The following is a 25250-nucleotide window of genomic DNA, read 5'->3' as shown; positions in this document are numbered from 1 at the left end:
TACACATGCTTTGTCACATTGCAGACCATCAGCTTAGAGTGCATGCTAGTGAGTGCTAGTTAAACTCACTGCAGTGAACTTTAGGTTTTGGCTTTACCATGGGCCCTGCAAGGGGGGAACAAGTTCATCTCACTCATTACCAGCAGATTATGAAGCAGATTTGCATGTTGTGTGACTGACAACCTTGGACTTCAGCAAAAAAACACTTGACTATCTGAAGTGCTACTGTATGCATATAAACACACACACACATGCACTCACATACACACATAATATACACGCCTGCACATTTACAAATGTGCACACATGTGGACACAATCCCCCATGCATACACAGCCATGCATATCAACAGTGAGACAGTGATGCACACACACCCAACTACATATAGATTTGCATACCTATCAAGTTCAAAAGGTTTTTGACAGTCTGACTTATGGACACACATTCCTTGGTGTACACCACAAAAGGCAGATTATAGCAATGTTTAATCATATTTTCTCTCTTTCCTCTAATGGCTTCTCTCACTTTTCTTTGACCTTGTATTCCTGGTCAACTGCAGCATATATCTTGTTCTGTTAAATGGTAGTACACAGGGGAACTGGTTTGAAACCCTCCATGAGATGCTCTCAAGAAGATGTCTGCTGAACATGGGATGGAGGGAGAGTTATCCTTGACAACAGCGTGATTATTTCTCATCCCCCACACCCTCAACAATTAACCCTAAAATGGTTGAAGCTCAATAGATGCCATATGGGGACTTGCATATGTTTCAGTAATGATCCTAAACAGCAAATGCCTCATCCATGACTACAGAGTATGGGGGTGAGGGCCACCATACTGACCTTCATCTTTCTGCTAGTAACCAACTAAAACCAGTTGCTTTACCCACTGCTGTTCAGAAGAAGTCATCAGTCTGCACACATTTTCCTTGTGTGGCAACCCCGCCCACCAACTACAAGTTTGCTCCTGATCTCTGGGTATTGACATCAGAAATAACATAATTGCTCTGAAGGAAGACCAGGTAATGCAACCCCATCTGAACTTTTTTAATAGTTATAAACTGGGCACCATCTCAAATGGGCCAGAGAAATGTTTGTGATACTGCACCAGGTGATGAAAGTCTGGACAAAATAATGTACTTTCCAGTAAAGAGTGCTGTTTAGTTCTCATTGCTGAGAAAAGTGGGTTAAAATACAAGTGTATTAGAATCCTGGAGACATCAGTCTGCTACTGGTCCACTCTCACCATCCAGCATAACAAGGAGGTAAGTCATAAGTCACTGCTAATCAACGAACACTAAACATCCAGCATAACAAGGAGGTAAGTCACTGCTAATTGACTAACACTAAACATCCACCATAGCAGAGGTAGGTCACTGCTAATCAATGAGCACTAAACATCCAGCATAACAAGGAGCTAAACATCCAGCACAACAAGGAGCTAAGTCACTGCTAGTCAACGAACACTAAATATCCAGCATTACAAGGAGGTAAGTCACTGCTAATCAATGAACACTAAACATCCAGCATAACAAGCAGGTAAGTCACTGCTAAGCAACGAACAGCAAACATCCAGCATAACAAGGAGGTAAGTCACTGCTAATCAACTAACACTAAACATCCAGCATAACAGAGGTAGGTCACTGCTAATCAATGAACACTAAACATCCAGCATAACAAGGAGGTAGGTCACTGCTAATAAACGAACACTAAGCATCCACCATAACAAGGAGGTAAGTCACTATTAATCAACAAGCACTTAACATCCAGGATAACAAGGAGCTAAGTCACTGCTAGCCAACGAACACTAAAATATCCAGCATAACAAGGAGCCAAGTCACTGCTAGTCAACGAATACTAAACATCCAGCATAACAAGGAGGTAAGTCACTGCTAATCAATGAACACTAAACATCCAGCACAACAAGGAGCTAAGTCACTGCTAGTCAACGAACACTAAACATCCAGCGTAACTTAGGAGGTAAGTCACTGCTAGTCAACGAACACTAAACTTCCAGCATAACTAGGAGGTAAGAAACTGCTAGTCAATGAACACTAAACATCCAGCATAACTAGGAGGTAAGTCACTGTTAATAAACACTAAAATGAGTAACATTACAGAATGATTTCTTAACTGTGCATGAAAATGGAGCTGTGGCTATGAAACTGAATAAGGGCAGGTCTGAAAAACAAAACGATTGTAAGGAGAAAGTTGTGAGATCGTCACAAGTTTTTTTTTTTTTTTTATATACAGTTTATTCACTGAGGTCGGGATACTGCGGTGGTGGTGCTGCGGTAGCGTTGTCGCCTCACAGTTAGACGTTGCCCGTTCGATCTCAAGAGCGTCTTCTGTGTGGCGACATGCATGAATGGGCGTTCCTTCATTGAAGGTTGTGCATTAGGCCCGGCAAGCCAGCACATAAAACTCTACTGCCAGTCATTAGCGGACCGGAGTTCCGCTGTGGTGACCCCTAACCGGGAAAAGCCAAAAGACACAAATTCACTGAAGTCAGGAATCTTGAGCTGAAGGCAGAGTTTGTTGAGACAAGAATTAAGTAAATCCTGTTTCTAGTGCTACTCTAATGTGCTCCTCATCAGCTGATATTGTCATTCAGTCTTAAGAACAATTGAGGATGGTCATTAAGCCCAAGCACAGGTCTGCTAAATTAGCACAAAAGGTAAATTAGCTGGCCACACCTCCTCACCTGGCTTTCTGCCACTTACCTTTCCTTAGGTCTTCTGTGAATTGTCCTTATTGAAACCTGCCGGTATTTGTAATGAAAGGATTGCCATTCTCCCACTAAGGTTAGATTAGTGACCATCAACAACTACATGACATAGTCAGTCTTCTCATCTCCATGTGATGACCATCACCATCAAACAAGACCACCTAATGTTCTCCACATGAAAATGCCTGTGACCACAAACTTATTTTGATTTTTGCACTATTCTTGAAATAAATAGAGGCTATGGTGCAGACATACTTTGACAGTGTAAAGTTTGTTGTATAAAGACTGCACATGGGATATGGTGCCTAACTCTTCCCTGGATTAGATTTAATGCAAGTGTGAGAATTACATATGCATTCGAGAAGCATTAATTATCAGTTCATAATGTTTTACATATAAAAATAGGTCAAAGTTAGAAGAAAACAAATACAGGTGTATGCAATTCAGGTGTACAAGTCCATGACAAACTGAAAAAGCACAACAAATCAATATGCATGTTTTTACTATTTTGCACGTAATGCTGAGATTTTCTATGCACACAGCATGTATAGACCTTGGAAATATACACGTTAGACCACTTTTGGTCTATAATCTTTGGGGAGCATGATGCGTTCATTGTAAAATCTCTGTCCCACTTCTGTAGGGTTCAGTCCTGACCTACAGTCACTGTATATGTGGAGCTTTGTATGTTCTCCCTGAGTCTGTATGGGATTCCTCTAGGTATTCTGTTTTCTTTTTTACTTCGCAGAAACATGCTGCTTGATTGGCTATATTAAGTTGTCCATAAAAGTGTTGTAGTTACTGTTGCCAATGTGGCCTGAACCGCAGCTGAAAAAGAAAAGAGAAAAACAATTAATTACTTTACAGATTAACAAATAAATAGACAAAGAAACAAATAAACCTGAATCAAAGAAACAACTAAATAAAAACCTAAAACAAAGAAACGAGTAAATAAAAACCTAAGTAGCCTGGTGGTGCTAAGGGCTTAGTGGTTTGGAGAATGATTAATGGGCATGATAAAGGGGAAAAGGAAGGTCTTGTCTTGGGTTTACAATGATAAAGTAAATGGGATAATAAAGTGGCAAAATTGATTAAATGGAACAATATTAAATGGAACAATAGATGGATATCTGTTGCTTTAAATTGTGTGTGTGTGTGCACTCGTCTTTGAGTGTGAATGAATGTGTCTTTCTGCAGAGCCGGTGTTAGCATTTTGGGGACCCCCAGCAAATATCAAGCTGGGGCCCCCTAGGCACTTCCAGTCTATATATAACCCTGTCACTTCCACAGTTCCTAAGGAACCTTTTAGTTCATGCTGCAAACATTTAGGAGTAGTATGCACTGACTGACATTTAGCTACAATATTCTAACATTACAAGACATGTATACTACACTGTGTTAGCCCATCTCACAAAAAGGGACATTTACAGTTACTGACATTTAGTTGGAGCAATGATATATTGCAGCAACTCTATGTACACGTCTGGACTTAGGTGAAATGGTGCCCTAGGCCTACACATTACTTTTTTTCTTCCTTTTCTCACATTTTGCCTTACTTTTCAGCATTTTCAAAAAGCTATAACTTTCTACATGAAGTGCATTTTATTTTTTTTCTTTTTACACACCTTTACATCCAATAATGGCTTTAACAGAAATTATGATTAAGTAAAGAAACTGTGTTGCTGTTCAGCTTTAGTTTTCATTGCATCCTTTCAATATACATTTCCTGATGAAAGACAGTGCCGTAATAAATATTTAGGAAATAAAAAAAGAATTTCAGTTTTATGGGTTCTTTTCTTTCAAGGAAGACAAGTTGTACCCAAGGCTTAATGTTCAAAGTTGACAAAACAGTATCTCAGAATAAAATAACAACCCTTTGTTGTCTGGCTACACAGGTCCTATCTGGTAACTGCTTACCTCCCAATCCACCCCCAAAAGACTGCTTATGCATGCCTCTGGTGTTAGACTGGGATGAAGGCATAGGTTCAAATTGCCACAGTTGTGTATTCAAGGAACTGCTGATATACATATACATCGTAGATCTCCTCACTCCTCAAACCAAACTGTCAAAGGCAGCCACCTGTATATGCAGTGTGATTGCGAGAGTGAAAAAATAATGATGATAGTAATGTATTCTACTTTGTTGTTCCTACACAAGCTGCAGTAATATTCTTTGTACACCTCTGAGGTATGTGAGAAAAGTAAAAGAAACCGTTACCACACTGTCCTCATCCCAAACACAAGTTTTAATGACCTCATGTGCACACCTCTGAGATTTGACTGTGAGGAATAACACCACAATCCTGCCCCCACCTCATATAACCTACAACAGCTTTCTGTACACCCACATCTGAACGGGGCTGGGTTTAGAATGGGTGAACTTGAGAGCAGAGGCCATTATTAGCTTTGTCCTAACAGGGTCATATCACAGCCCTGCTCAGGTTAAAAAGCATAATCAAAAAAATATATATATTTTTTTTCACCTCCTCCTTCCTCAAAAACCGTGTTTGTGGGGCCCCAACACAGTCAAGGATGATTAAGAGAGCCCTCTGTATCCATTTATATAGTCTGGGGAGGAGGTGGACACTCCATTGAGCTATCAAACCATCGCCCTATTGCCCTACTCTCTCCTTTAGCTAAGATTATGGAGAAATGTATCCACAGGCAATTACTCCACCACTTAATTGAAAACAATTTACTTTCCAACTGTTAACATGGTTTTAGACCCCCACACAGCACTACCACTGCCCTCCTTTCCTTTACTGATTACATTAACAAACAATGAAACCCAAATAATCTTTCATCTGCTCTATTTATCAACTTGTCTAAAACATTTGACATGGTAAACCACCAGATTCTCATAAGCATACTAAAATCTCTGTCATTAGACCCACTTTCCATAAAATGGTTCTAATCCCACCTTGACAAATGACAGCAAGCAGTACTATGGCATAACACTCTATCCACCCATCTACCCATTACCTTAGGTGTCCCTCAGGGGTCCATACTAGGACCTCTCCTCTTCTCCATATTTATAAATGACCTTCATCTAGCTATTCCCCAAGCCACTTGCATACAATATGCTGATGACTCCACACTACTATGCTCAGCTACATCCTCCCAAGACCTTCACTCTCACCCAAAAGGTGAACAATGGTTCACTCAGCATTGCCTTCTTTTGAACCCAAAGAAAACCAAACTCCTCCTCTTCACTCCTACTCAAAAGTCCTCTCCTCTTCATTTCTCTGTGACATCCACCAATGGTAGTATAATATCTCCAGACTCTACCACCAAACTTCTAGGTGTCACCATCGACAACAATCTGAACTTCGACATCCATATCAACAATACTATAAAGACTGTCAACAACAAAAAAATGGCACTTTGTCTAAGATTAAAGCCTTCCTTTCTCCTACTGCCAAAACTACTATAGCTCACACTCATTTGATCTCTACACTCCTTTATGCTTCTCCAATTTTTACTAATCTATCCAAGACTATCTTAAGCAAATTGGACTTGTCCTATAATAACACTGCAAGATTTGCAACAGGAAACCCATTTAGAACCCACCATTGTATAAATCTAAATCAGCTAGGATGGTTAGAACTACAACACCTGATTAAATTTCACCAACTAACCATTGCCCACAACATTCTTTACAAGCCTTCTAATACTCCTAGTTTATCTAGCCTTATCACCCCCTATAATAATCTGAAGTCTTTACACTCATCACACAAACTTCTTGTGCACATCTCTAAATCTAATAACAGGGCTGGGGATTCTCTCTTCTCTCATACTGTAGGTAAATCCTGGAATCTTCTCCCTAATGACCTCTCCTCACTTACTTCCTTATCACTCTTCAAAAACAGACTTAAACTTTACCTCAAATCATGCTGGCTATGCCCCTGTACCAAACCAGACTAGTCCTCTCTCTGTTTAAACTTGACCTTGCCTATCCTGTGCTTACTATCCACTGTTACATCCTGTGCTTACTATCCACTGTTACATCTTCCTTCTTATTATATTTTTTTCATGTCTCTCTATTTTACACCATTTCACTCCTCTTTGCATACCTTTTTTTTTTTCAAGTTAATTCTTAGTAACATCACTACACAACTAACTTCCTTTCTCTATTATTGACTTTACCTGTACGATGTCCCTGTACCTTTCAATTTGCACTGTTTGACTCTTGTCCTCTTTACACACCCTGTGCTAACCTTTATGCTTTACAACACATGCTACCATTGCTTGATTATTTTTATTATATTTGCTATTTTTTATTACAAATTTTGCTTTTTGTTGTTTGTAATTGTATTTGTATTTTATCGTGTCTTGGAGCTTAACTCCCTGGGCCTCTACTGAAAATGGACATGTATCCAGTTAGACTAGCCCAGTCAACAAATGTAAAATAAATAAAAATCCCCCAGACTCTTAGAAGATCTAAATGTCTGAATGTTCTGGGATACATTTTATGACTTACTTTTGAAATATAATTTCTTGTTAGCTACAGTTTTTACTGACACTCAGAAAAATAATGTATGTGTCCTGGCATTATTGCGTGTGTGCACAGATAAAACTCACCAACATTTTCACAAACACAGTCACATATATTTTAGCAATACGTTGTGTAACACTGGTACCAGCACACCAGATCAGTGACTGCTGTTAAGCAGTCGTAAAACAGCAGCAAGGATGGGTTACTTTTATTTACCTCAGTGAGGAGAAACGCAAACCTGTCACTGTCCCTGATTTCACAGACCTTCCCTGATTTTGCACATAATTTTGTTGTAACAAGTTTGATTTGCTTGTAAAAATAAATCCAGACATTAGAATTTTTCACAATGTCCAGAAAAAACATGTTGCTACAAAAGGTGTTATTCTATTACCTTGTTCATTGAATCAGAGTAATATTTAAAATGTGTTCCTGATTTTGAGCCTTTATTCTGCTATTATTGGTATTGCACTGAATTCTTCAGTGAAGAAGTTGAGAGTTACAGTATCTGATATTCTGCAAGTATTTATAAAACTCCCTAAAAGAGAAAACCATCCCTGATAAGTATTAGCTCTTCTTAAAATCCAAGGTAAGCATGGACACTGGTCACAATGGGCTGCTGATCTCTCTAGTGCTTACCTTGCTTATGTTCATTATTAGCTTTATCCTAACAGGGTCATAGCACAGCCTGTTCAGGTTAAACAGAATAATCATGAAATGAATACAGTTTCTCCTCATTTTCCCTAACCAGCAGCAGCTTTTGTGGGGCCATCACACAGTGAAGAATGATTGGGGGGCCCCCTTGCAGTCACATGTATTGCAGGTACCTAAAGCGGGCTATGCTAGTTTTAGTGTAGAGAATATCCACCAGCAGGGATTAACTAAGCCATGGACACTATGTTAGTGGTAAAATATTTAATGGAATTGTGAAGGCTCTTGCTTGATAAAACACTGTTACTATAAGCAAAGATATTTTTGAATTTTAAAGGCAATATAAATAAGCATTATTACCCACCTGGTTTATTCAGTATACAAGATTGATGTACTAGCTTTTGTGGTTTGCCATACGTTACAAACTATCAAGGTAAGATAACTTGCTGTGGTTGGGTGCCCCCCACCAGGAACAGGGGGCCCCCAGCGACTGCAGGGTTTGCTGGTGCCTAAAGCTGTCTGTCTATCTGTATGCACATGTACATAAGCATGGGTACATGCACAGTATGTGTTTGTGTTTTTGTGTGCATGCTTGTGTGCATGAGCAGAATGCATTTTGTGTGTGTGTGTGTGTGTGTGTGTGTGTGTGTGTGTGCACAGATTGTCTTGCTATTCAAGACTGATTGCTATATTTTGCTTGCTGCTACAAGGGATAGCTGTTCTAGATCTCCATGACCCAGAACTAGATATAGGAGGTATTAAAACTGACAGAAGGAAGGATAAGTGTTGTTAATGGATAGGTGATTAAAAATAACTCATAAAATCAGATGGAGGGAGTTAATCTTTATCAGATTATGCCACTAACCATGTCATAGAACTTGGGCTTTTAAAGATTAGATTTTTGCTTTTTGTAAGAATGCAGGCCAACTATTTTGGAAAAAAAAATCTGGCTTACCTGATGGGAAATGTTTCATCAACTCACTGCTCAAAGAAATGGCTTATAAAATTTGCATACTCGTGAAGGTCTGAAGTCTAAACTTTGACATTGGATTCATAAACTTCCAGGATTTATGAGTGCAAAAGCTATATTACATCTGTCACAATTAGATTACTGAGATTAATTGCCTTGTAATTAAAATGCAATAGAGTAGCATTTCCACAAAATATTTGTATTAAGGAGAGTAGGGTTAAAATAAGCAAAATGTTATTAGTGCACAAAATCCTGATGTGATATCTTTTATTGGACCAGCGTGAGGTTTATGACTCCATTTCTGAAGGCATTTGAAGGCTAATGAATAAGGGGTTTCACCAAATAATCTTTAAATGTCAATGGGATTTGTAAAGTTGAGTCACTAGAGGTTTGTGCCTAGACTGCAATAATGATGTTTAAACTTGAAGCTTAAAAAAAAAAAAAAAAAAAAAAAAAAAAATGAAAGATAATTTTTGTTTTATTTTTACATTTGTTAACTGGGCTAGTCTAGCTGGATATGTGTCCATTTTCAGTGGAGGCCCGGGGAGAAAAGCTCCAAGCAAAAAACAATGACAAAGTTAATAAAGCATAAAAAAAACATATAGAAGAATCACAATACATGGTTACATTGGTCTAAAATCAGTTAGCATAATAAATGTATAATCTATTAAAGTTTTTAGTACAACATTATTTTAAACAGTTATACATAAAATGCACTAATAGGTATGAGGAAGTCTCAGATAAGGGAAAAGAATATTTATGTTAATCTCATATTACAAAGAAAGAGTAGTTTCTAGATTTGGAGGCATAGGTTACAGGAGTAAGAATAGGGGTAAGAGCAAGGAGTAGAAAGATGTCAGTCTGGGTTAGCACACGGACAGAGCCAATGAGTTTTCAGATGTTCTTTAAGATGTTTTTTAAAGAGAGAAATAGAAGCAAGGGTACATAGTTCAGAAGGAAGCTAATTCCAGATTTTTCCTGCAGTGTTTGAGAAAAGTGAATCGCCGGCTTTATTAGCTTTATTTGAGGAAACTAGAAGCTTAGTAGCAGAGCGTAGTGTATGTAGATTAGTATATGGTGTAATTAGGTTAGTGAAGATAGGGGTGGTGTTAGGATAATATAGGATCTTTTGAGTCATAAGTAATTGTTGACATATGATATGGTTTTGCAATTCTAGCCAATTCTAAACAATTCTATTTGTTTGAGGTTAAGGCAGTGGTGAGTTTTAAAGGGGGAGCTGGTGGTGAATCTAGCTATACTATTGTAGCATGTGGAGAGTTTAGAGAGGTTGTTCTTGGATAGGTTAGTATATATAATAGAGGCATAGGAAAGGGTGGAAATACGGTGGGTTTGGGCAATAGTTTTCCTAGCAGAAGGGGTAAGGAAGGGTTTGATTCTATAGAGGGTGCCCAGTTTTTTGTTAACAGATTTTATGGTGGAGTTTGTGTTCATCATAGCTGAGACGATTATCAATTGTTACACCTAGTAGGCGGGTTGAAGTATCAGGGGTAATGATGGTGCCATTGTTAGAGGTTATAGAGAAGAAAGGATTGTCTGATTTATGAGTTGGGGTAAATAGCAGCAGTTTTGTTTTTTTTTTTGGGATTAAGGAGGAGGCAGTGTTACAGAAACCAGTTTTCAACATTTTGAAAACCAGTTTGGGTAATGGAATGGAGGGAGGCTATATTCTAGGCTGTACTGATTAAGGTGGAGTCATCAGCATATTGAATGCAGGTGGCTTGAGCTATGTTTGTGTGTAAATTGTTAATAAATAAGGAAAAGAGTAGGGGACCTAAGATGGAGCCTTGGGGTACACCAGTATTAACTGGTAGTAGTGAAGACAGATTATTATGCCAGAGTACTGCTTGCTGTCTATTTTCTAGATAGGATTTAAACCATTTTAAAGCTTGAGGATCAGGAGAAAGGGCCTTTAGTTTATTGAGAAGTAAGTTATGGTTAACCATATCAAAGGCTTTTGACAGGTCAATAAATATTGCAGAGGAAAAAGAGTTATTGTTACGATTTTTATATAAAGAGTCAATGAAGGATAAGAGGGCAGTCGAGGTGCTATGGAATGGCCTAAAGCCATGTTGGCAGTTTGTTAGAAGGTTATTTTGTAGTAGGTGGTTAAGTAGTTTGTGAATACATTTTTCCATTATCTTAGCTAATGGGGAGAGTAAAGCAATAGGGTGGAAGTTAGAAAGTTCTGTAGAAGGTCCACCTTTGTGTAAAGGGATGATGTGGGATATCTTCCATAAAGCAGGGATTTTGTCTTCTGAGATAGTTCTGTTAATAAGGATAGAGATGGGAAAGTCTATGGCTTTTGCGGCTATTTGTAGGTATTCAGATGGGAGAAGGTCAGCAGAAGGGGTGCAAGGTTTCAATTTTTGAAGTAGTTTACAGATGAGGGATGTAGATACAGGTTGTATTCTAAAGGTAGGTAATGAAGTATTGCAGGTATTTGGTTGGAATGTATTGATGGATGGTAAAGAATTAGCCAGAGTTTGAATGGCTTCTGTGAAGAAGATAGTAAAGGAATCAGCGATTTGGTTGGAGTTGTTATGGTTGACACCAGTTGGGTCTGGAGTGGTAGTGTGGCCTGGTCGAAGAAGTTTGTTTATGCCAGACCAGAATTTTTGTGGGTTTGGTTGGTTGGTTTGTTGAAGGTGAAGGTACAAGTCTTTTTTATCTCTAAGAATATCCTTCTTGGTGGCATTTAAGTGGAGGTGGATTGTTGGACATTTGGTAGCTCTCCATTTAGCCCAGATTTTATTTCTAAGGAGTATTGTTTGCCTAGTTTGTTTTGTGAGCCATGGGGCAGGTTTGGTTCTTAATCTAACAGAGTGATAAGGTGCATGGCAGTCAAGGATTTGAAGAAAGTTAGTGTTAAAGTAGGCAACTGCTTCGTCAAGTTCTAGATGGGTTAGAGGAGACCAGTCACATGCTTGCAGTTCGGTTAGGAAGCTGTCTGGATTAAAGAAATTTTTTGAGCGAGAGGTTTTGAGATTGAGTAGTTGAAATGCGGACTTTATGTCTAATGTAGGTAAGCATATGGTCGCTGATATCGTCGGGAAGGGTTCCTGGAGTATAGGCTTCAGGTTGGCTATTAATAAGGATAGAGTCCAGAGTAGCTTCTTTGTTGTTAGGTTTGTGGATTCTTGTAGGAGTTGTAATTAATTGTGAGAATCCAAAGAGGTTTACGTGGTTGGTAGGGTTCAGAGAAATACAAGTGGACCAGTCTATGTTAAAGTGACCTAGTACAATGGTCTCTTGGGGTAGTTGGGTAGAGAGGAGACTGAGAAGGTTCTCAAGAGTATTGGTATTATTACCTGAGGGTAGATACATGCAAATTTGATACAAAGATTTGGAGTTATTGATTTGGATTTTGGTAGTTAGGATTTCAGATGTGGTAGTTAGGATTTCAGATGTGGTATCTGATGAAGGAAGCACTTTAATGGTGGAAACGTGGAGGTTAGATTTATAAAGGATTGCTATTCCTCCACCTTTTTTGCTTTTACGGTCATTTCTAAGGATGTTATAGCCAGGAGGAGTAATTTCCTGGTCTAGGGTAGATGGTTTTAGCCAAGTTTTAGTAAGACATAGAATTTCAAATGAGTGTACATCAAGGAGTGCATGCAGGTGGGGAATTTTATTGTTAATACTTCTAATGTTAAGGTGAGCTATGAAGAGGGAGTTAGATGGTATAGTTAATGTAGAAGTTATAGGTACTGTTAAATTGGAATGGTTAATCGTATGGTTAGCATTGGTGCCAGGGTTAGGATGAATAGCACCACCTAGGAGGAGGTGTTGCTGGGGATATTGTAGAGTTTTAAGTAGTTTGTAGAGGTTGTTATGGTTTTTGGTAGGTAAGTAAGTGATGTGGGTAGTTCTATGAAATTTTGGTAGTGTAAAGTTTGAATTATAGGTTATGTTACTGGGTTAAGGGAGAAGATAAATGAAAATGGTAGCGTTTGTTTGAACTAATGGTTAATTTCAGATAGAGGATGATCTTCAAAGGAAGTGAGTAAGTAAGGTATGGTCAGACAAGATATTGTGGTAGTGAAGAGTAGTATGCTTGTGAATATATTTTCCTTTGTTTGGGCCATGGTAAAAGGTAAATTTATGTAGGGAGTATTTAAAGTTAGTAGGTGCTGTAGAAAAAAAGAAGAAAGTGTTAGAGAAGAATAAGCAGGGTATAACAAAAGCAGGTAGGAAATTAGAGGAGGGTTAGATTAGAGGTTGACTTGGGAAGTGTGTTAATGATGTGGATGGTAAGGTAGGAGAGGGATGGTTAGAAAGAGTTAAGTAGTACTAATTAGGAGAGAGGTAAGGGAGTGGCCTGGTGATGTTAAGGTATGTGATAGGATGAGATAGTAGGGGGGAGTGGTCAGTGAAGTATAAGTGTAAGATTAGTAGGGGTGGGTGGGAATTGGGGGTATGGTAGGGGAGCTGAGTGAGCCCACAGGGCAAATGGAGCAGGTAGAAACAGACACTGGAGCAGCTAGAAGAGAAACAATCAGTCAGCAGAGCTGATTACAGAAGGTAAGTTGAGTAAGTCTAAAGTGGGTAGGAGTAGAGATAAGTAAGGGGTCTATTAGAAAGCAGGAGAGTGTAGCAATTTAGAATGAAGGGTACAGTGTGAAGTTTAAGAGTAGTTCAAGGTCATAGAAGTAAAGAGTATTAAAATCAGAAAGCCAAATAGATAAGCAGGAGAAATATTGGAGAGGGTAGAGATACCACTTACTGGACAAAGCTAGTATTATAAGCAAGTACAGTAAGGAGGGTAGGTAATTTCCAGATAGGGAAGGGGGATAAGTTAGTAAGAGAGATACTGAGAGGTGGAGTAAAGTATTGTTAACAAGGTGGCTAGTTGGGGGGGGTAAGAGGCTGCTGGCTGACTGGGCTCAGAGCGTGCTTTAGAACCCCTGAATCAATAGTGGACGGTAGTATGTTTTACAGGCAGGACATAGATAACATACTTTTCTTGTTTCCTTGAGAGGGGGTGCAGGGAGTAGAGGCTGAGGGAAGAAGCCATAGTTTTTGTCAGATGGGTCCTTTGTCACCCGGTAGGTAGGTTCACATAAAGTTATAGACTGGAACAGCACAGTGAAGTGCAGGGTACTTGTGGGATAGAGAGAGAGAGAGAGAAACAATAGTGGTAGTGAGTAGCAAGAAGCAAGCATTAACACAGTTAGATAGAACAATAGTTTTAAAAATACAGTTAGAAAATATACATTCACTTCTATGTTAAAAGCTACCAATATCATAAGAGAGCTTGTAATCAGTTTAAAAATACAGTTAGAAAATGCACATTCACTTCTATGTTAAAAGCTACCAATATAAGAGAGCTTGTAATCAGTTATGTCAAATATTTAGCAGGTTATGTTGTGTAGGCTCAGTAGAACACATAACTCTATTAGAATAAAGACATATTCAGACATAAATGCATGAGGAGTCAAGCCAGAATTAGGAACTATGCATAGAAATTAACAGGATTTAATATATTATTACTTAATGTGAGTATGAACTGGTAGCAGGCCTATAATGTATCACTGAGGATGCTGGAATGGGGTGGAAGGAAAATATGATGGGGAAAATGGATGGTATGAAATTCAAGACTGAGATAAGATGGACTTACTTTGCTAATAGAGTGGTGGAACCTTAGAATGTGCTCCCACAGCAGGTGATGGCTTGCTGTATGACTGATGTGTTAAACAATTACTTGGACAAGACAAATGCAACCTTGTCACCCATTGTCTGCCTCCAGCTAGACAACAGAGCTTTAAAGAAAGCTAAGTGTGGATGCATATGAGGGGACATATTGTGTTTACTTTGTGTAAACTGTAGTTGTTACTTTTTCCTTCTTGGTAATGCAGGGTTTCTGTGACAATTTTTAAACCATGAGTCCTTTTAAAGGCTGTGTTTCTTTATTTTATTTTAAATTAGAAAAGCAGTTCTTGTAAGTGTGTGTGTGTGGGCATGTTATTATTGGCCAGTAATGTTCCCTTTCTGAATTTAAGGAAAGGAGTAGAAGCAGGAGTGGCCTTAGGTCAACTGGTGCCCTAGGCAAAAGGGCTCAATGGCACCCCCCACAAAACCTCCTGGTGCACCCATCATGGTCTAGCTACAACAAATAAATACTGGAAAAATGCCCCTGCTACAGCGGCGCCCTAGGCGGCTGCCTAGTTGGTCTATGCCTAAGGCTGGCTATGAGTACAAGTGGATGTGAGTGAACAGACATACTATGTGTACATTGTGTAAACTAGAGTAGTTACGTTTTCCTTAGTGCAGGGTTTCTGTGACAATATTTAAACCTTGAGTCCTTTTAAGGGCTAGGTTTCCTGATTTTTATTTTATTTTAAATCAGGAAAGCAGTTTTTGTAAAGGGTGGTTGGAGGAAGTGATTGTCTTCATCTTCCATACACAAGGTACAAGGTTCTATCCTGACCTCCGGCCAATGCCTCTTGGAAGTTTGTGTGTTCTTCCTCTGTCTTTGTGGGGTTCTCCCCACATCCAAAAAAACATGCTGAGTGTTTCCTTCTCGAATTTATCCAAGAATGGAGTTGTGAGCTGCAGAATAGATTCTACATGCTGCCCTATGTGATGCACAATATCCTCAAGGCAGGATAACTCAGATCACAGACTGCATGCCATGGCAGGGCTAGCCGCCACTCAATGGTGTAAAATATAGCTCCAGGTGATTCAGTCGTGTTGACTGCTGTTGTTAAATGGGCATGGATATTTGTCAGTATAAGTGGGTTGAGGACCTGGCCTACATTGACCTAAGGCCGACTTACCCCATGGTAATGGAGGGAGAATCCCTGGCTCAATAAGTTACTGGCCAGATGGGATCCAATTGCCCAGCTAGCTCTGTTGAGTGAAAGCTGGATGTAAAATTAATCAACTTGCCAAACATGAACACTCAATGTAGGTGCAATGACAGGATGGAGCTTGGATGTGGATGACAAGGAGGAGGCTGGACATCTTATGTATCCAGAAGACAAGATGTAAGGCACCGCAGCAAAGCCACTTGGCTTAAGATCCAGAGTCTACTACTCAGGATAAGGACAGGCTAAAAATGATATGGGGATTGTGGTGAAGGAGAGGCTTCAGAAAGCAGTGAGGGAGACGCATAGCAATCAGACCTAAGTCTTATGACAGGGCAATAGTTATAATCTCAGCCTATGCTCCATAGCAGGATTGCACTTGTGAGGAAAAGAGTGCATTCAGACAGCAGTTTCAGGACCTACTAGATAAAGCAGGACAACATGAATTATTGTTGATAATAGGTGACTTGAATGCACATATCGGGATAGAAAGAATAGGATATGCAGAGTGCCTTGGTCCACATTGGTGGGGCAACATGAATAAACAAGGACAAGCCATTCTAGACATATGTCTGGAAAATGGCTTGATAGTAGCCAACACATGGTTCAGAAAGGGACACAGCCACAAAACTACATAAGAGTGGCCAACATGCAACTCAGGTCGACATCATCCTAGTAAGAAAAGGGCAGTGAAGTCAAATCAGCAATTGCAAAGTCATCCCCAATGAAACTGTTGGCCAACAGCGTAAACTACTGATTGCCACAATCAGCTGCAATCAGTTGTCAGAGAAGGCACTAAGGTCAACATAGACCAGGGTGAAGACCTGGAAGTTGACTGGAGAGAAAGCACAACAGTTCAAGGAATTACTCAGGTTTCTAGCACCTCAAGAAGAAGAGGAAATAGGTGGAGTTGAAGAAAAATGGCAGCACTTCAAAACAGCATGTGTGAGGACTACAGAACAGATGTGCAGAAGAATCAGATATGAAAGTAGGGTACATAGGGAAAGTTAGTTATGGAATGTGTAAGTCCAGGAAGTCATCAAAAGAAAGGAGTGCAGAAAAAAGTGGAAGATAATAAAGACTGACCAGGTTAGGAAGGAATGCCGGTTGGCTAACAAAGAGGCTAAGAAAAGAGTTTCAATAGTAAAGAACAAGGCATCAGAGGCACTATAGGAGCTTCTGGAAAATGACTCAGTAGACGGCACTAAGAAACTATATCAGGTTGCAAGACAAAGACAGAAAGATAAAAAAGATAGACACCATTCATAATGGTTGCCAGAACAACCTGCTCATGAGTCCACAGGAAAAGGCAGATGGAAGGAGTGCTTCCAGAAACTTCTGAATGAAGTCAACCCCACAGAAGCTGTACTGCCCCAGACACAGCCTACAATGAGAGAGAAGGCAGAGCTTCCCACAGAAGAAGTAAGAACCATATTAAGGAAAATGAAGTCAGGAAAAGCAGCAGGCTCAAATGAGGTCATAGCAGATATAAGGATGCTGGAGAGAAATGGCTCCCGAGGGTACTTATAACAGCATGGAGACAAAGGTGTATTCCAGATGACTGGAGAAAAGCATACTAGTCATACCACTCAACCTGGAAACATCAGAAATCTGGACAAAGGCACATGAAAAATAGATACAAAATCGGTGTGCTGATTAACATAAAATTTGCATGCATAATTATGTAACACCACCCACTCTAGAGGAATTGTGGGATACCAACTTTCAAATGCAAACTGAAGAACAGACAACCAAAATATGTCCCCAAGTGGTGGTAGAATAGGTAGAGACTTTAGGCTCTTGCTCCTTGTATGCAAGGTACAGGGTTTGAGTTTGTGTAATTCTAACTAGCAGTTATACCTAAATGAGGCATTTACACAAACACAAATGCAGAGCAGTACACACAAATCCAGCTTGCTTGTAAAATAAAATGCTGAGCAATACACACATCCACCTTGCTTGTAAAATGAAAATGCAGAGCAATACACACAAATTCAGCTTGCTTATAAAATAAAATGCAGAGCAATACATACAAATGCAGGTTAATTGCTTGAATAAATGCAGAAAATTGGCTAAGTGGGCTCTGACTTACAGCGAGAGCAGAGAAGTAAAATACACTGGCACAGCAGATACTTCATAGTTCTTGAACTTGCTGCTTACTTTTCACAGCAGAAATAAATATGTTCTCTCGACCGTACTTTTAAATATGTTCTCTCTTGCTTATAGCGACAGCAATACACTGGCTGGCACACACACATTACACATACCTTGCTTAAACTGTAAAATAAAATACAAACACACACATTGGCGATTGGCCCCAGCAGCATACTTTCACAGCACGGCACAGCAAATAAAATTAGCTAAGCAATTAAGTTCTCGGAGACTTGGAAGGACAGTGACAGCAGATAAAATACAATGGCACAGTAGACTTTCACACAGTTCTCTCGCTCAGACTTGCAGCACAGCAGAAAAAAGTTCCACATGCCACTAAGCAGCATACAAGCCCGGTAGTTCATTTTTCTTACCAGCCTAGGACATGAGTGGAGTGACTCAATGGACTCTGCAAAACTTACACACATGGCAGCTCAGCTGTTAAAAGTAAAATGAGTCCCTCTCTTACAAAGCAGCTCAGCCGTAAAAAGTAAAATGTAATGCCTGTCAGCAAGTTATTTTTCCTGCCATTGAGTACATAGCAGTTGTCATCCCCCCAAAAGTAAATACATTCCATTAAACAGCTCACCTACACAGACGTTAAAATTAAAAGAAAGAAGTTCAGCTGCTAAAAGAAAAACAAAGCAGTTAAAAGTAAAATGCAATGCCTCCCTCTCATATAAAGCAGCTCAGCCCAACTGTTAAAAGTAAAAATGTACCTGCTGTTAAGACTGCATAGCAGCCTTTCCTAAATACGTTCCATAACCATTACACAGCTCAAATGCCTGTAAGTTCTGCATAGCTCAAAGTTAGTGTTAAGTCTTCTAAAAGCAACTCTGCCATTAATCAGTAAATGTATATTCTGCCATTAAGCAAATATAAGCTTTACATTTAACATTTTTTACCTGGAGGAGAAGAAAGATGTGCTGGAAGGCAGACTGGTCTACATTGTCTGGGCAGTCTTGTAAGCCTGACGTCATTGTGCATGCTCTGCACGTGATGATGTCAGGAGTAAAAAAAACTTGAAAAAAAAAAGAAACTTGAAATTCAAAAATTAAAGGGGCCACTCAGGAATTCATGGCACCCCAATATTTTGGCCTCAAAACTGGTATTTACGGAGGAATTCGGTATGGTTGAGAGGTATAATACTATTGTCAGTGCTAAACAGCAAAAGGGACATTCACAACTGTGAACAACTCAGAGATATCAAACTCTTGTCACATTACATGAAAGTACTGGAGAAGGTGATTTATTAACAAGTATGTCTAGTAATAGAAAACAAGATGGAAGATGAACAGTTCAGATTCAGATCAGGATGCAGCACAACTGACAAGATGTTTGCAGTGAGTGAGATAGACGGTTGAGAAGAAGCTAGAAATGAGGAAAGTGGGCATTCCTACACACTTGGAGAAAGCATTTGACAAGGTCCCAAGAAAGCTGATACTGGCAGTCTTGTGGTGGTTTAAAGTCCCAGAAACATTGGTAGAATTAGTGCAAGCTGTGCACAAGGATCCAATGACACAAGTATGAACAGAGTTTGGTCTCACAGAAAGGTTCCCATTGGGAGTGGGTGTGCATCAGGGTTCAATTCTGAGCCCATGGCTGCTCATACTGGTGATGGACTACATTAGCAAATAGGCTGGAGGGGACATATCAGCAAAGTTGCTGTATGCAGACAATGTGGCACTACAGGCAGACTCTGAGCAAGAACTTCAGCAAAGGATAAGTGAATGGAATGCAAACCTGAAGGCACACACATATATATATATATATTAGTCAGCATGGCTTTACTCTCAGGTAAGATCATGCATTACTAATCTTCTCTCTTTTTATCAACCATTATGGGAAGCCGTGGATAATGGTTTACCTGTGGATGTTGCCTACCTAGATATGGCCTGGGTATTTGATACGATCTCTCATAGCATTACTATTACAATGATGGTAGGATATGATCTTAATCATTACGTAAAAAGATGGGTTAAAAACTGGTTGTGTTATAGAACTAATAAGGTAAGAATAGGAAATACATGTTCTGCATCTAATGTTAAATTATTCTGGTGTACCTCAGGGTTCTGTTTAGGGACCAGTATTATATGGCCTTTTTATGTCTTCTTTTCCAACTGTGAAAGCATTGTGGGTGAATAAATATGCAGATGACATTGACATAGCTGCAGTAATAACTTCTGTAATGGAACAGGGTACAGTTCAAAGTTGTCGAGATGAATTTAAATGGACAACATCCAGGAACTGAATTTAAAGAAGTCTAGTTTCATTTATTATGGCAGGAATAATTTTGGTAATCCATATTCAATGATGATGTATTGAGGGCTATGCTTAATATTAAGGATTTGGGAATAAAAGTAGATAGTAACTTAAATTTCAAATTCACTTGATGGATATTATTAGAAGGTGTTAGTATGAAATAAGTAATGTACTGAGTAGTATTGTTAGTAGGGATAGGGAGGTTTTTGTTCCTGTATATAAAGATGTGATAAGATCAATGATGGATTACAGGAGTAATGTATGTATAAGATCAATGATGGATTACAGGAGTAACGTACATATAAGATCAATGATGGATTATGGGAGTAACATATGTATAAGATCAATGGTGGATTACAGGAGTAACATACATATAAGATCAATGATGGATTATGGGACTAACGTATGTATAAGATCAATGATGGATTACAGGAGTAACGTACGTATAAGATCAATGATGGATTACAGGAGTAACATATGTATAAGATCAATGATGGATTACGGGAGAAATGTATGTATGTATGAATAGCATGAAACAGACTAATAAACTGGACAGGATGCAGAGGTACTTTGGATGTCAGATTAAAGGATGACAGTGAGATGTGATTGAAGACATGCATAACTTTTTGATACATTTTGTAAATAAGATTCCATTTTTTTTTTAATCTTCCATAGACCATAACCATTACTTCCCATCAAGGTCTTTTAATGAAAAACTGCAAATTCATTTTGTATACATTTTAGTAAAAAAAAAAAAAAACATGCCTGTAGTGCTTTGAAATTGCAGACTCTTCTTAGGTGCAGGTAATGCAAAAGCAGAAATGTGACAGTGCTCTGTCCACTTTACTGCTGTCAGTGATGCTCCAACAAACAAACACATTTCATTCTCTGATTATCTGTTAAAGCCGAAGCCTATCCCAGATTTCAGCAGGTGATAGAAAATTAAATTCCTCTGAGGCAGAAGTGCTAGAAGTAACAGGTAACTTTGGATCCATTGATGTAGTTGGAGTCACAGTCATGGTTATATCACAAAATGGTAGCGAGGCTGTGAGAGTCAATCAACTCCATATGATCCATCTAGAAATGTGAACGCTGTGGATGCTTTTAGGGTATTGTGGTTAATGCATCTTTTCAATGATGAATGGGAGGCAGGGACAGTAGCTTTGGATTACAGGATCATAGAGTCACAGGTTTATAGTGCACTCTCAGCCCAGTAGCCCTGTAAGAATCTAGCCACTACCTTTTCCACTACTAGATTCTTCTGTCTGTAAGGCCCTATGCAGACAGCCCTTGGATGAATTTATGGATCCTCAACCACTCATCAGGGTTGGTTTTAAAGAGAACTACAGAGCTACTTTGTTTGACATGGAGTAGAAGCTTATTCCAAAGGTAGGGTATCCTTTGTTAGAGATATATAAACTGTCAACAGGTTCTCTTAACATCTTGATAACAGGTTTAAGTCTCCAGAGCAAGCACTGATGGTACTGCCAGAGTTTGAAATATGTTGGCGGTCTAACTGGATTGGATCCTTGTTGCCTTATAGGGCAAAAAAGAGGGAGAGCACAGTTTTTAGATGATTTGTGTAACTTAAGGAGCTCATACCTAAGGTTTTTTGGTCACAAATCACTGAGGTTTCTCAAGATATGTAATGTACTTGGACAGGTACATGCCAAATAGAAACATTATATTCTATTATGGGTCTGATTATGGAGGAGTAGAGGGAAACAATAACTTAATGAATCTGCATGATATACCTTTAATGATTAGTTAGGTTGAAGAATTTCCTAATGATAGCTGCTACATGGTGTTCATTGTCCATGGGGTCTGTCAAGGTCTGTTGTGATCATGTCAACTTTTAGGGGTTGTCCTCTTTGTGGTGGTACAGATCTGCTCCTGCTTCCCAAAGGGAACTATACTGGATTTCTTTTGTATTTACATTTAGTCCATGGTTTTGATATCAGGAATTAGTTTATGCAGAGCCAGATTTAATGACCACACTGAGTTTACAAGTCTGCTTGGACATAAGTAAAGCAAATGCCACAAGCAAATGGCAAACTGCAATGGTGGGCCCCGTTTTTTTAAAAGGAGGAGGCAGTAGTGTGTGCTTCAGCTATACAGGAATCACACTGCTCAGTCTCCCTGAAAAAGCTTACTCCAAAGTGCTAGAAGAGTGGCTACTGGGGAAAGCTGAGGCCCTAATTCAAGAGAAACAATTTGTTTTTCATCTTAGGTGTGTAACAGTAGATCAGCTCTTTGCCCTCGCACAGATATTTGGAGGTCATGAGAATATGCTAATCCTGTCTACATATTTTTGGGGCCTGGAGAAGGTATATGACTGCGTACCTCTGTACGTCCTGTAGGGGGGGGGGCTACTAGAAGAGTAGAGGCTTCTGGAGCAACTGCTTTGTCCCTCTATTTACAGAGTTGCATCTACATGTTTAGTGTTGTCAGATATGTTCAGTTTGGGCTTAGGACTCCACCAGGAGTGTGCCTTCTTTTAGTAATTTCCTTGAATGGGATATTAAGGTAGAGATGAGATTTGTATAGCTCCCAGTATGGAAATGTGAGGGCTACATCTCTTTTGTTTGCAAATGATGCCATCCTATTGGCCTTAAGTGACTGTGATCTCCAATGTGCACTCGAGCAGTTCACTGCTAAGTGTAAAGTGGCAGGAATGAGAATTAGCAAGTCGACTTCAGAGGCCTTGAGTCACTCCTGGAAAGGAGTAGATTGTTCTCTGCATATAATGATGCAATAGTTACCTCATGTGAATGAGTTATAGTATCGTGTGGTCCTGTTCATCAGTGAGGGAGAGCGGATCAGATATTTATGGGCAGGTGGTTGCAGTTGCAGCGGTACTGTAGAAGATGTTCTAGGCTGTGGTGGTAAAGTGGGAGCTAAGTCTTGGGAGGAAATGCACCAATTATAGGTCAGTTTATGTCCCCTTTCTCACCTATGTTTATGAACTTTTGGGTAGTGATTTAAAGGATAATATCACATATACAAGTGGAAATAAAGTTCCTTCACAGGGTTGCTTGCATCAATTGCTATTTGAGTGAGGAGCTCAGCATTCACTTTACATGGTTTGGGCAGCTCGTGAGGATGCCCATGGGCACTTCTGACTGGAGTTGTCCCAGCTATGGCTAATGGGAAGAGGCCTCAGTACAAAGCCATGACATGTTGAAGAGGTTATACCTCTCAGCTGGACTAGGAATGCCTACCCATCTCCCAGGATGAGCTGGAAAATGGGGAATAGTGGGGCTGGTTTGCCTTGCTCAGCTTGCTACCACAGTGACCTCACCAGGGTAAATAGTTTAGGAAGTGGATGGATGAACAGATAATACACCATTGGATGGCAACCGATGAGCCACATCCCTTAGTGTTATTCTTCATCAACACCTACAGTTTGGGGAGCATATAAAATCATCTACCTTGAAAACATACCAAAATTCTGTCTACGTATAGAACATAAAGATCATGACTGATTAGTCTAGAATCATTACTGCAAGAGTACTTCTATTTCCTGGTCATTTTCATGTTCTAGTCCTACTTAATTACATGCATTTTTCTGTTAATAGAAATGTAATGGAATTCACTTAATATGTATGCATGCTACAAATGAGGCTTGCACAGTCTGTATAACAGTTCTAAGGCAGATATCATGCCATTATATGCTCCAGTGAGATTGAAGAATAAAGCCCTGAATAAGTCTTATCTGTCCCGGGTTCTGTTAGCAGATGGGGACACCCCCATTGCACACCCTCCATTCAGATGCAACCACAGAGTCTGCAATGGATGGGGGGAGTAACAGGGTAGGCCAGAGTGTAAAACCCCTGGCTGATGATGATTGCCTAGACTGCCAGGATGCCCTTAGGTTCTGTGACTGACCACAGCTGCATCAGACTAAGTCTGGGGGAAATTGAGAAGTTGGTATACCAGGCATAGAAGTGAGGTACTAGGTAGGAAGGCTAGAGTATGAAGCAGGGAAGCAAAAAAAAAAAAGCTCAAAAAAAAAGATAAATATTCTGTCCTTAAATCATGTATGAGAAGTATACTCCTTTCTGCAAGCTGTAATCTGTAGGCTTGCTACACACACACACACACACACACACACACACACACACACACACACACACACGTCCAAGACTTTGGACATTCAGTGTTTTATATGGTTGTCTCAGAAGTAAACTTCCTTTATAAATTCATCAAATTTCTTTTATATCTACTTTTTGAAAATCCCTCCTCAGTTGCACCCTCTCAACATGGAGTAATAACTGCACTTCTATTGTAGTCTTATAATTTATTCCTTTTTTCATGCCATATAGATTGATGCATTTTTATCATAACTTCCTATTAGCATTTGATTTTGATATAATTTTTGCTATACAATGCTGTCTGTTTGTAATTTTCTATATAGTATGTACTGTGTATATGCAAGTCATTGCCTGGTTTCTATTGTCCAAAGGTATTTCCTTCATAATTCTGTGGTTATACTATAACGGATTTCTTTCAGTTTTTGTCATTTTTGTCTTACTGTATTACCGACGGTATGTTATGATCTTGTTAGTATTTCATAATTACTAGTGAAGATTTTCTCTCTCGGTATCCACTGAAAGTGCTTCATGCCCACTAGGAACTTCCTGATTAACAAATACTTCTTAACAAATAAATACAAATTATTAAGACTTCTCTTCTTTCCCCTAAAATGCATCCAGTACACCAGGACAGGTTATCCTAAAGCTCTTTACAACAGGAGGATAATTTCCAGATTATATCTTGCAGTATGTTCTTCCTCATTTTAATAGATATCACTACTACTCTAACTTTTCTCTGAATGGTTTAAGTTTGAGACACCCAGATCTGTTTGTTCCTTAGTAGTTTATGCCCCCCATTTCATATTTTTATATTTTTGCCTGCCCAAGGTGTATTTCCTTGCATTGAATTTCAGGTGTTATCTTCTTGTCTATCACAAAATCCAGATCCATTCTCACTTCGTTCTCTTGAAGTATTAGACTACTCCCAATTTAGTATCATCAGCTAACAGTTTTTATTTTGTTCAGAGTTAAATATTCAGGTCTACTTCATATGACCGAAATCTCAAAATACTGAATTTCATTTGACTGCGGCCACAATACCTAATTTTCAAAATACTAAAAACTCATTTGACTGA

At 39.2% G+C, this 25250-nt stretch overlaps 1 long non-coding RNA gene across 1 annotated transcript; it reads right to left on the bottom strand.

Moving 5' to 3' along the window:
• Positions 1–3024: 3024 nt before the first annotated feature.
• Positions 3025–18789, bottom strand: LOC122790394. Its single transcript, XR_006363012.1, has 2 exons — positions 18724–18789; positions 3025–3555 (listed from the first exon to the last, which is right to left on the bottom strand). It is a non-coding gene; the product is annotated as an uncharacterized LOC122790394 (long non-coding RNA).
• Positions 18790–25250: the final 6461 nt, after the last annotated feature.

Source organism: Protopterus annectens, chromosome 16.part0 (genome assembly GCF_019279795.1).
Source record: "Protopterus annectens isolate FY-2018-M chromosome 16.part0, PAN1.0, whole genome shotgun sequence".
NCBI lineage: Eukaryota > Metazoa > Chordata > Ceratodontiformes > Protopteridae > Protopterus > Protopterus annectens.
This window is presented reverse-complemented; position numbering and strand designations above follow the sequence as displayed.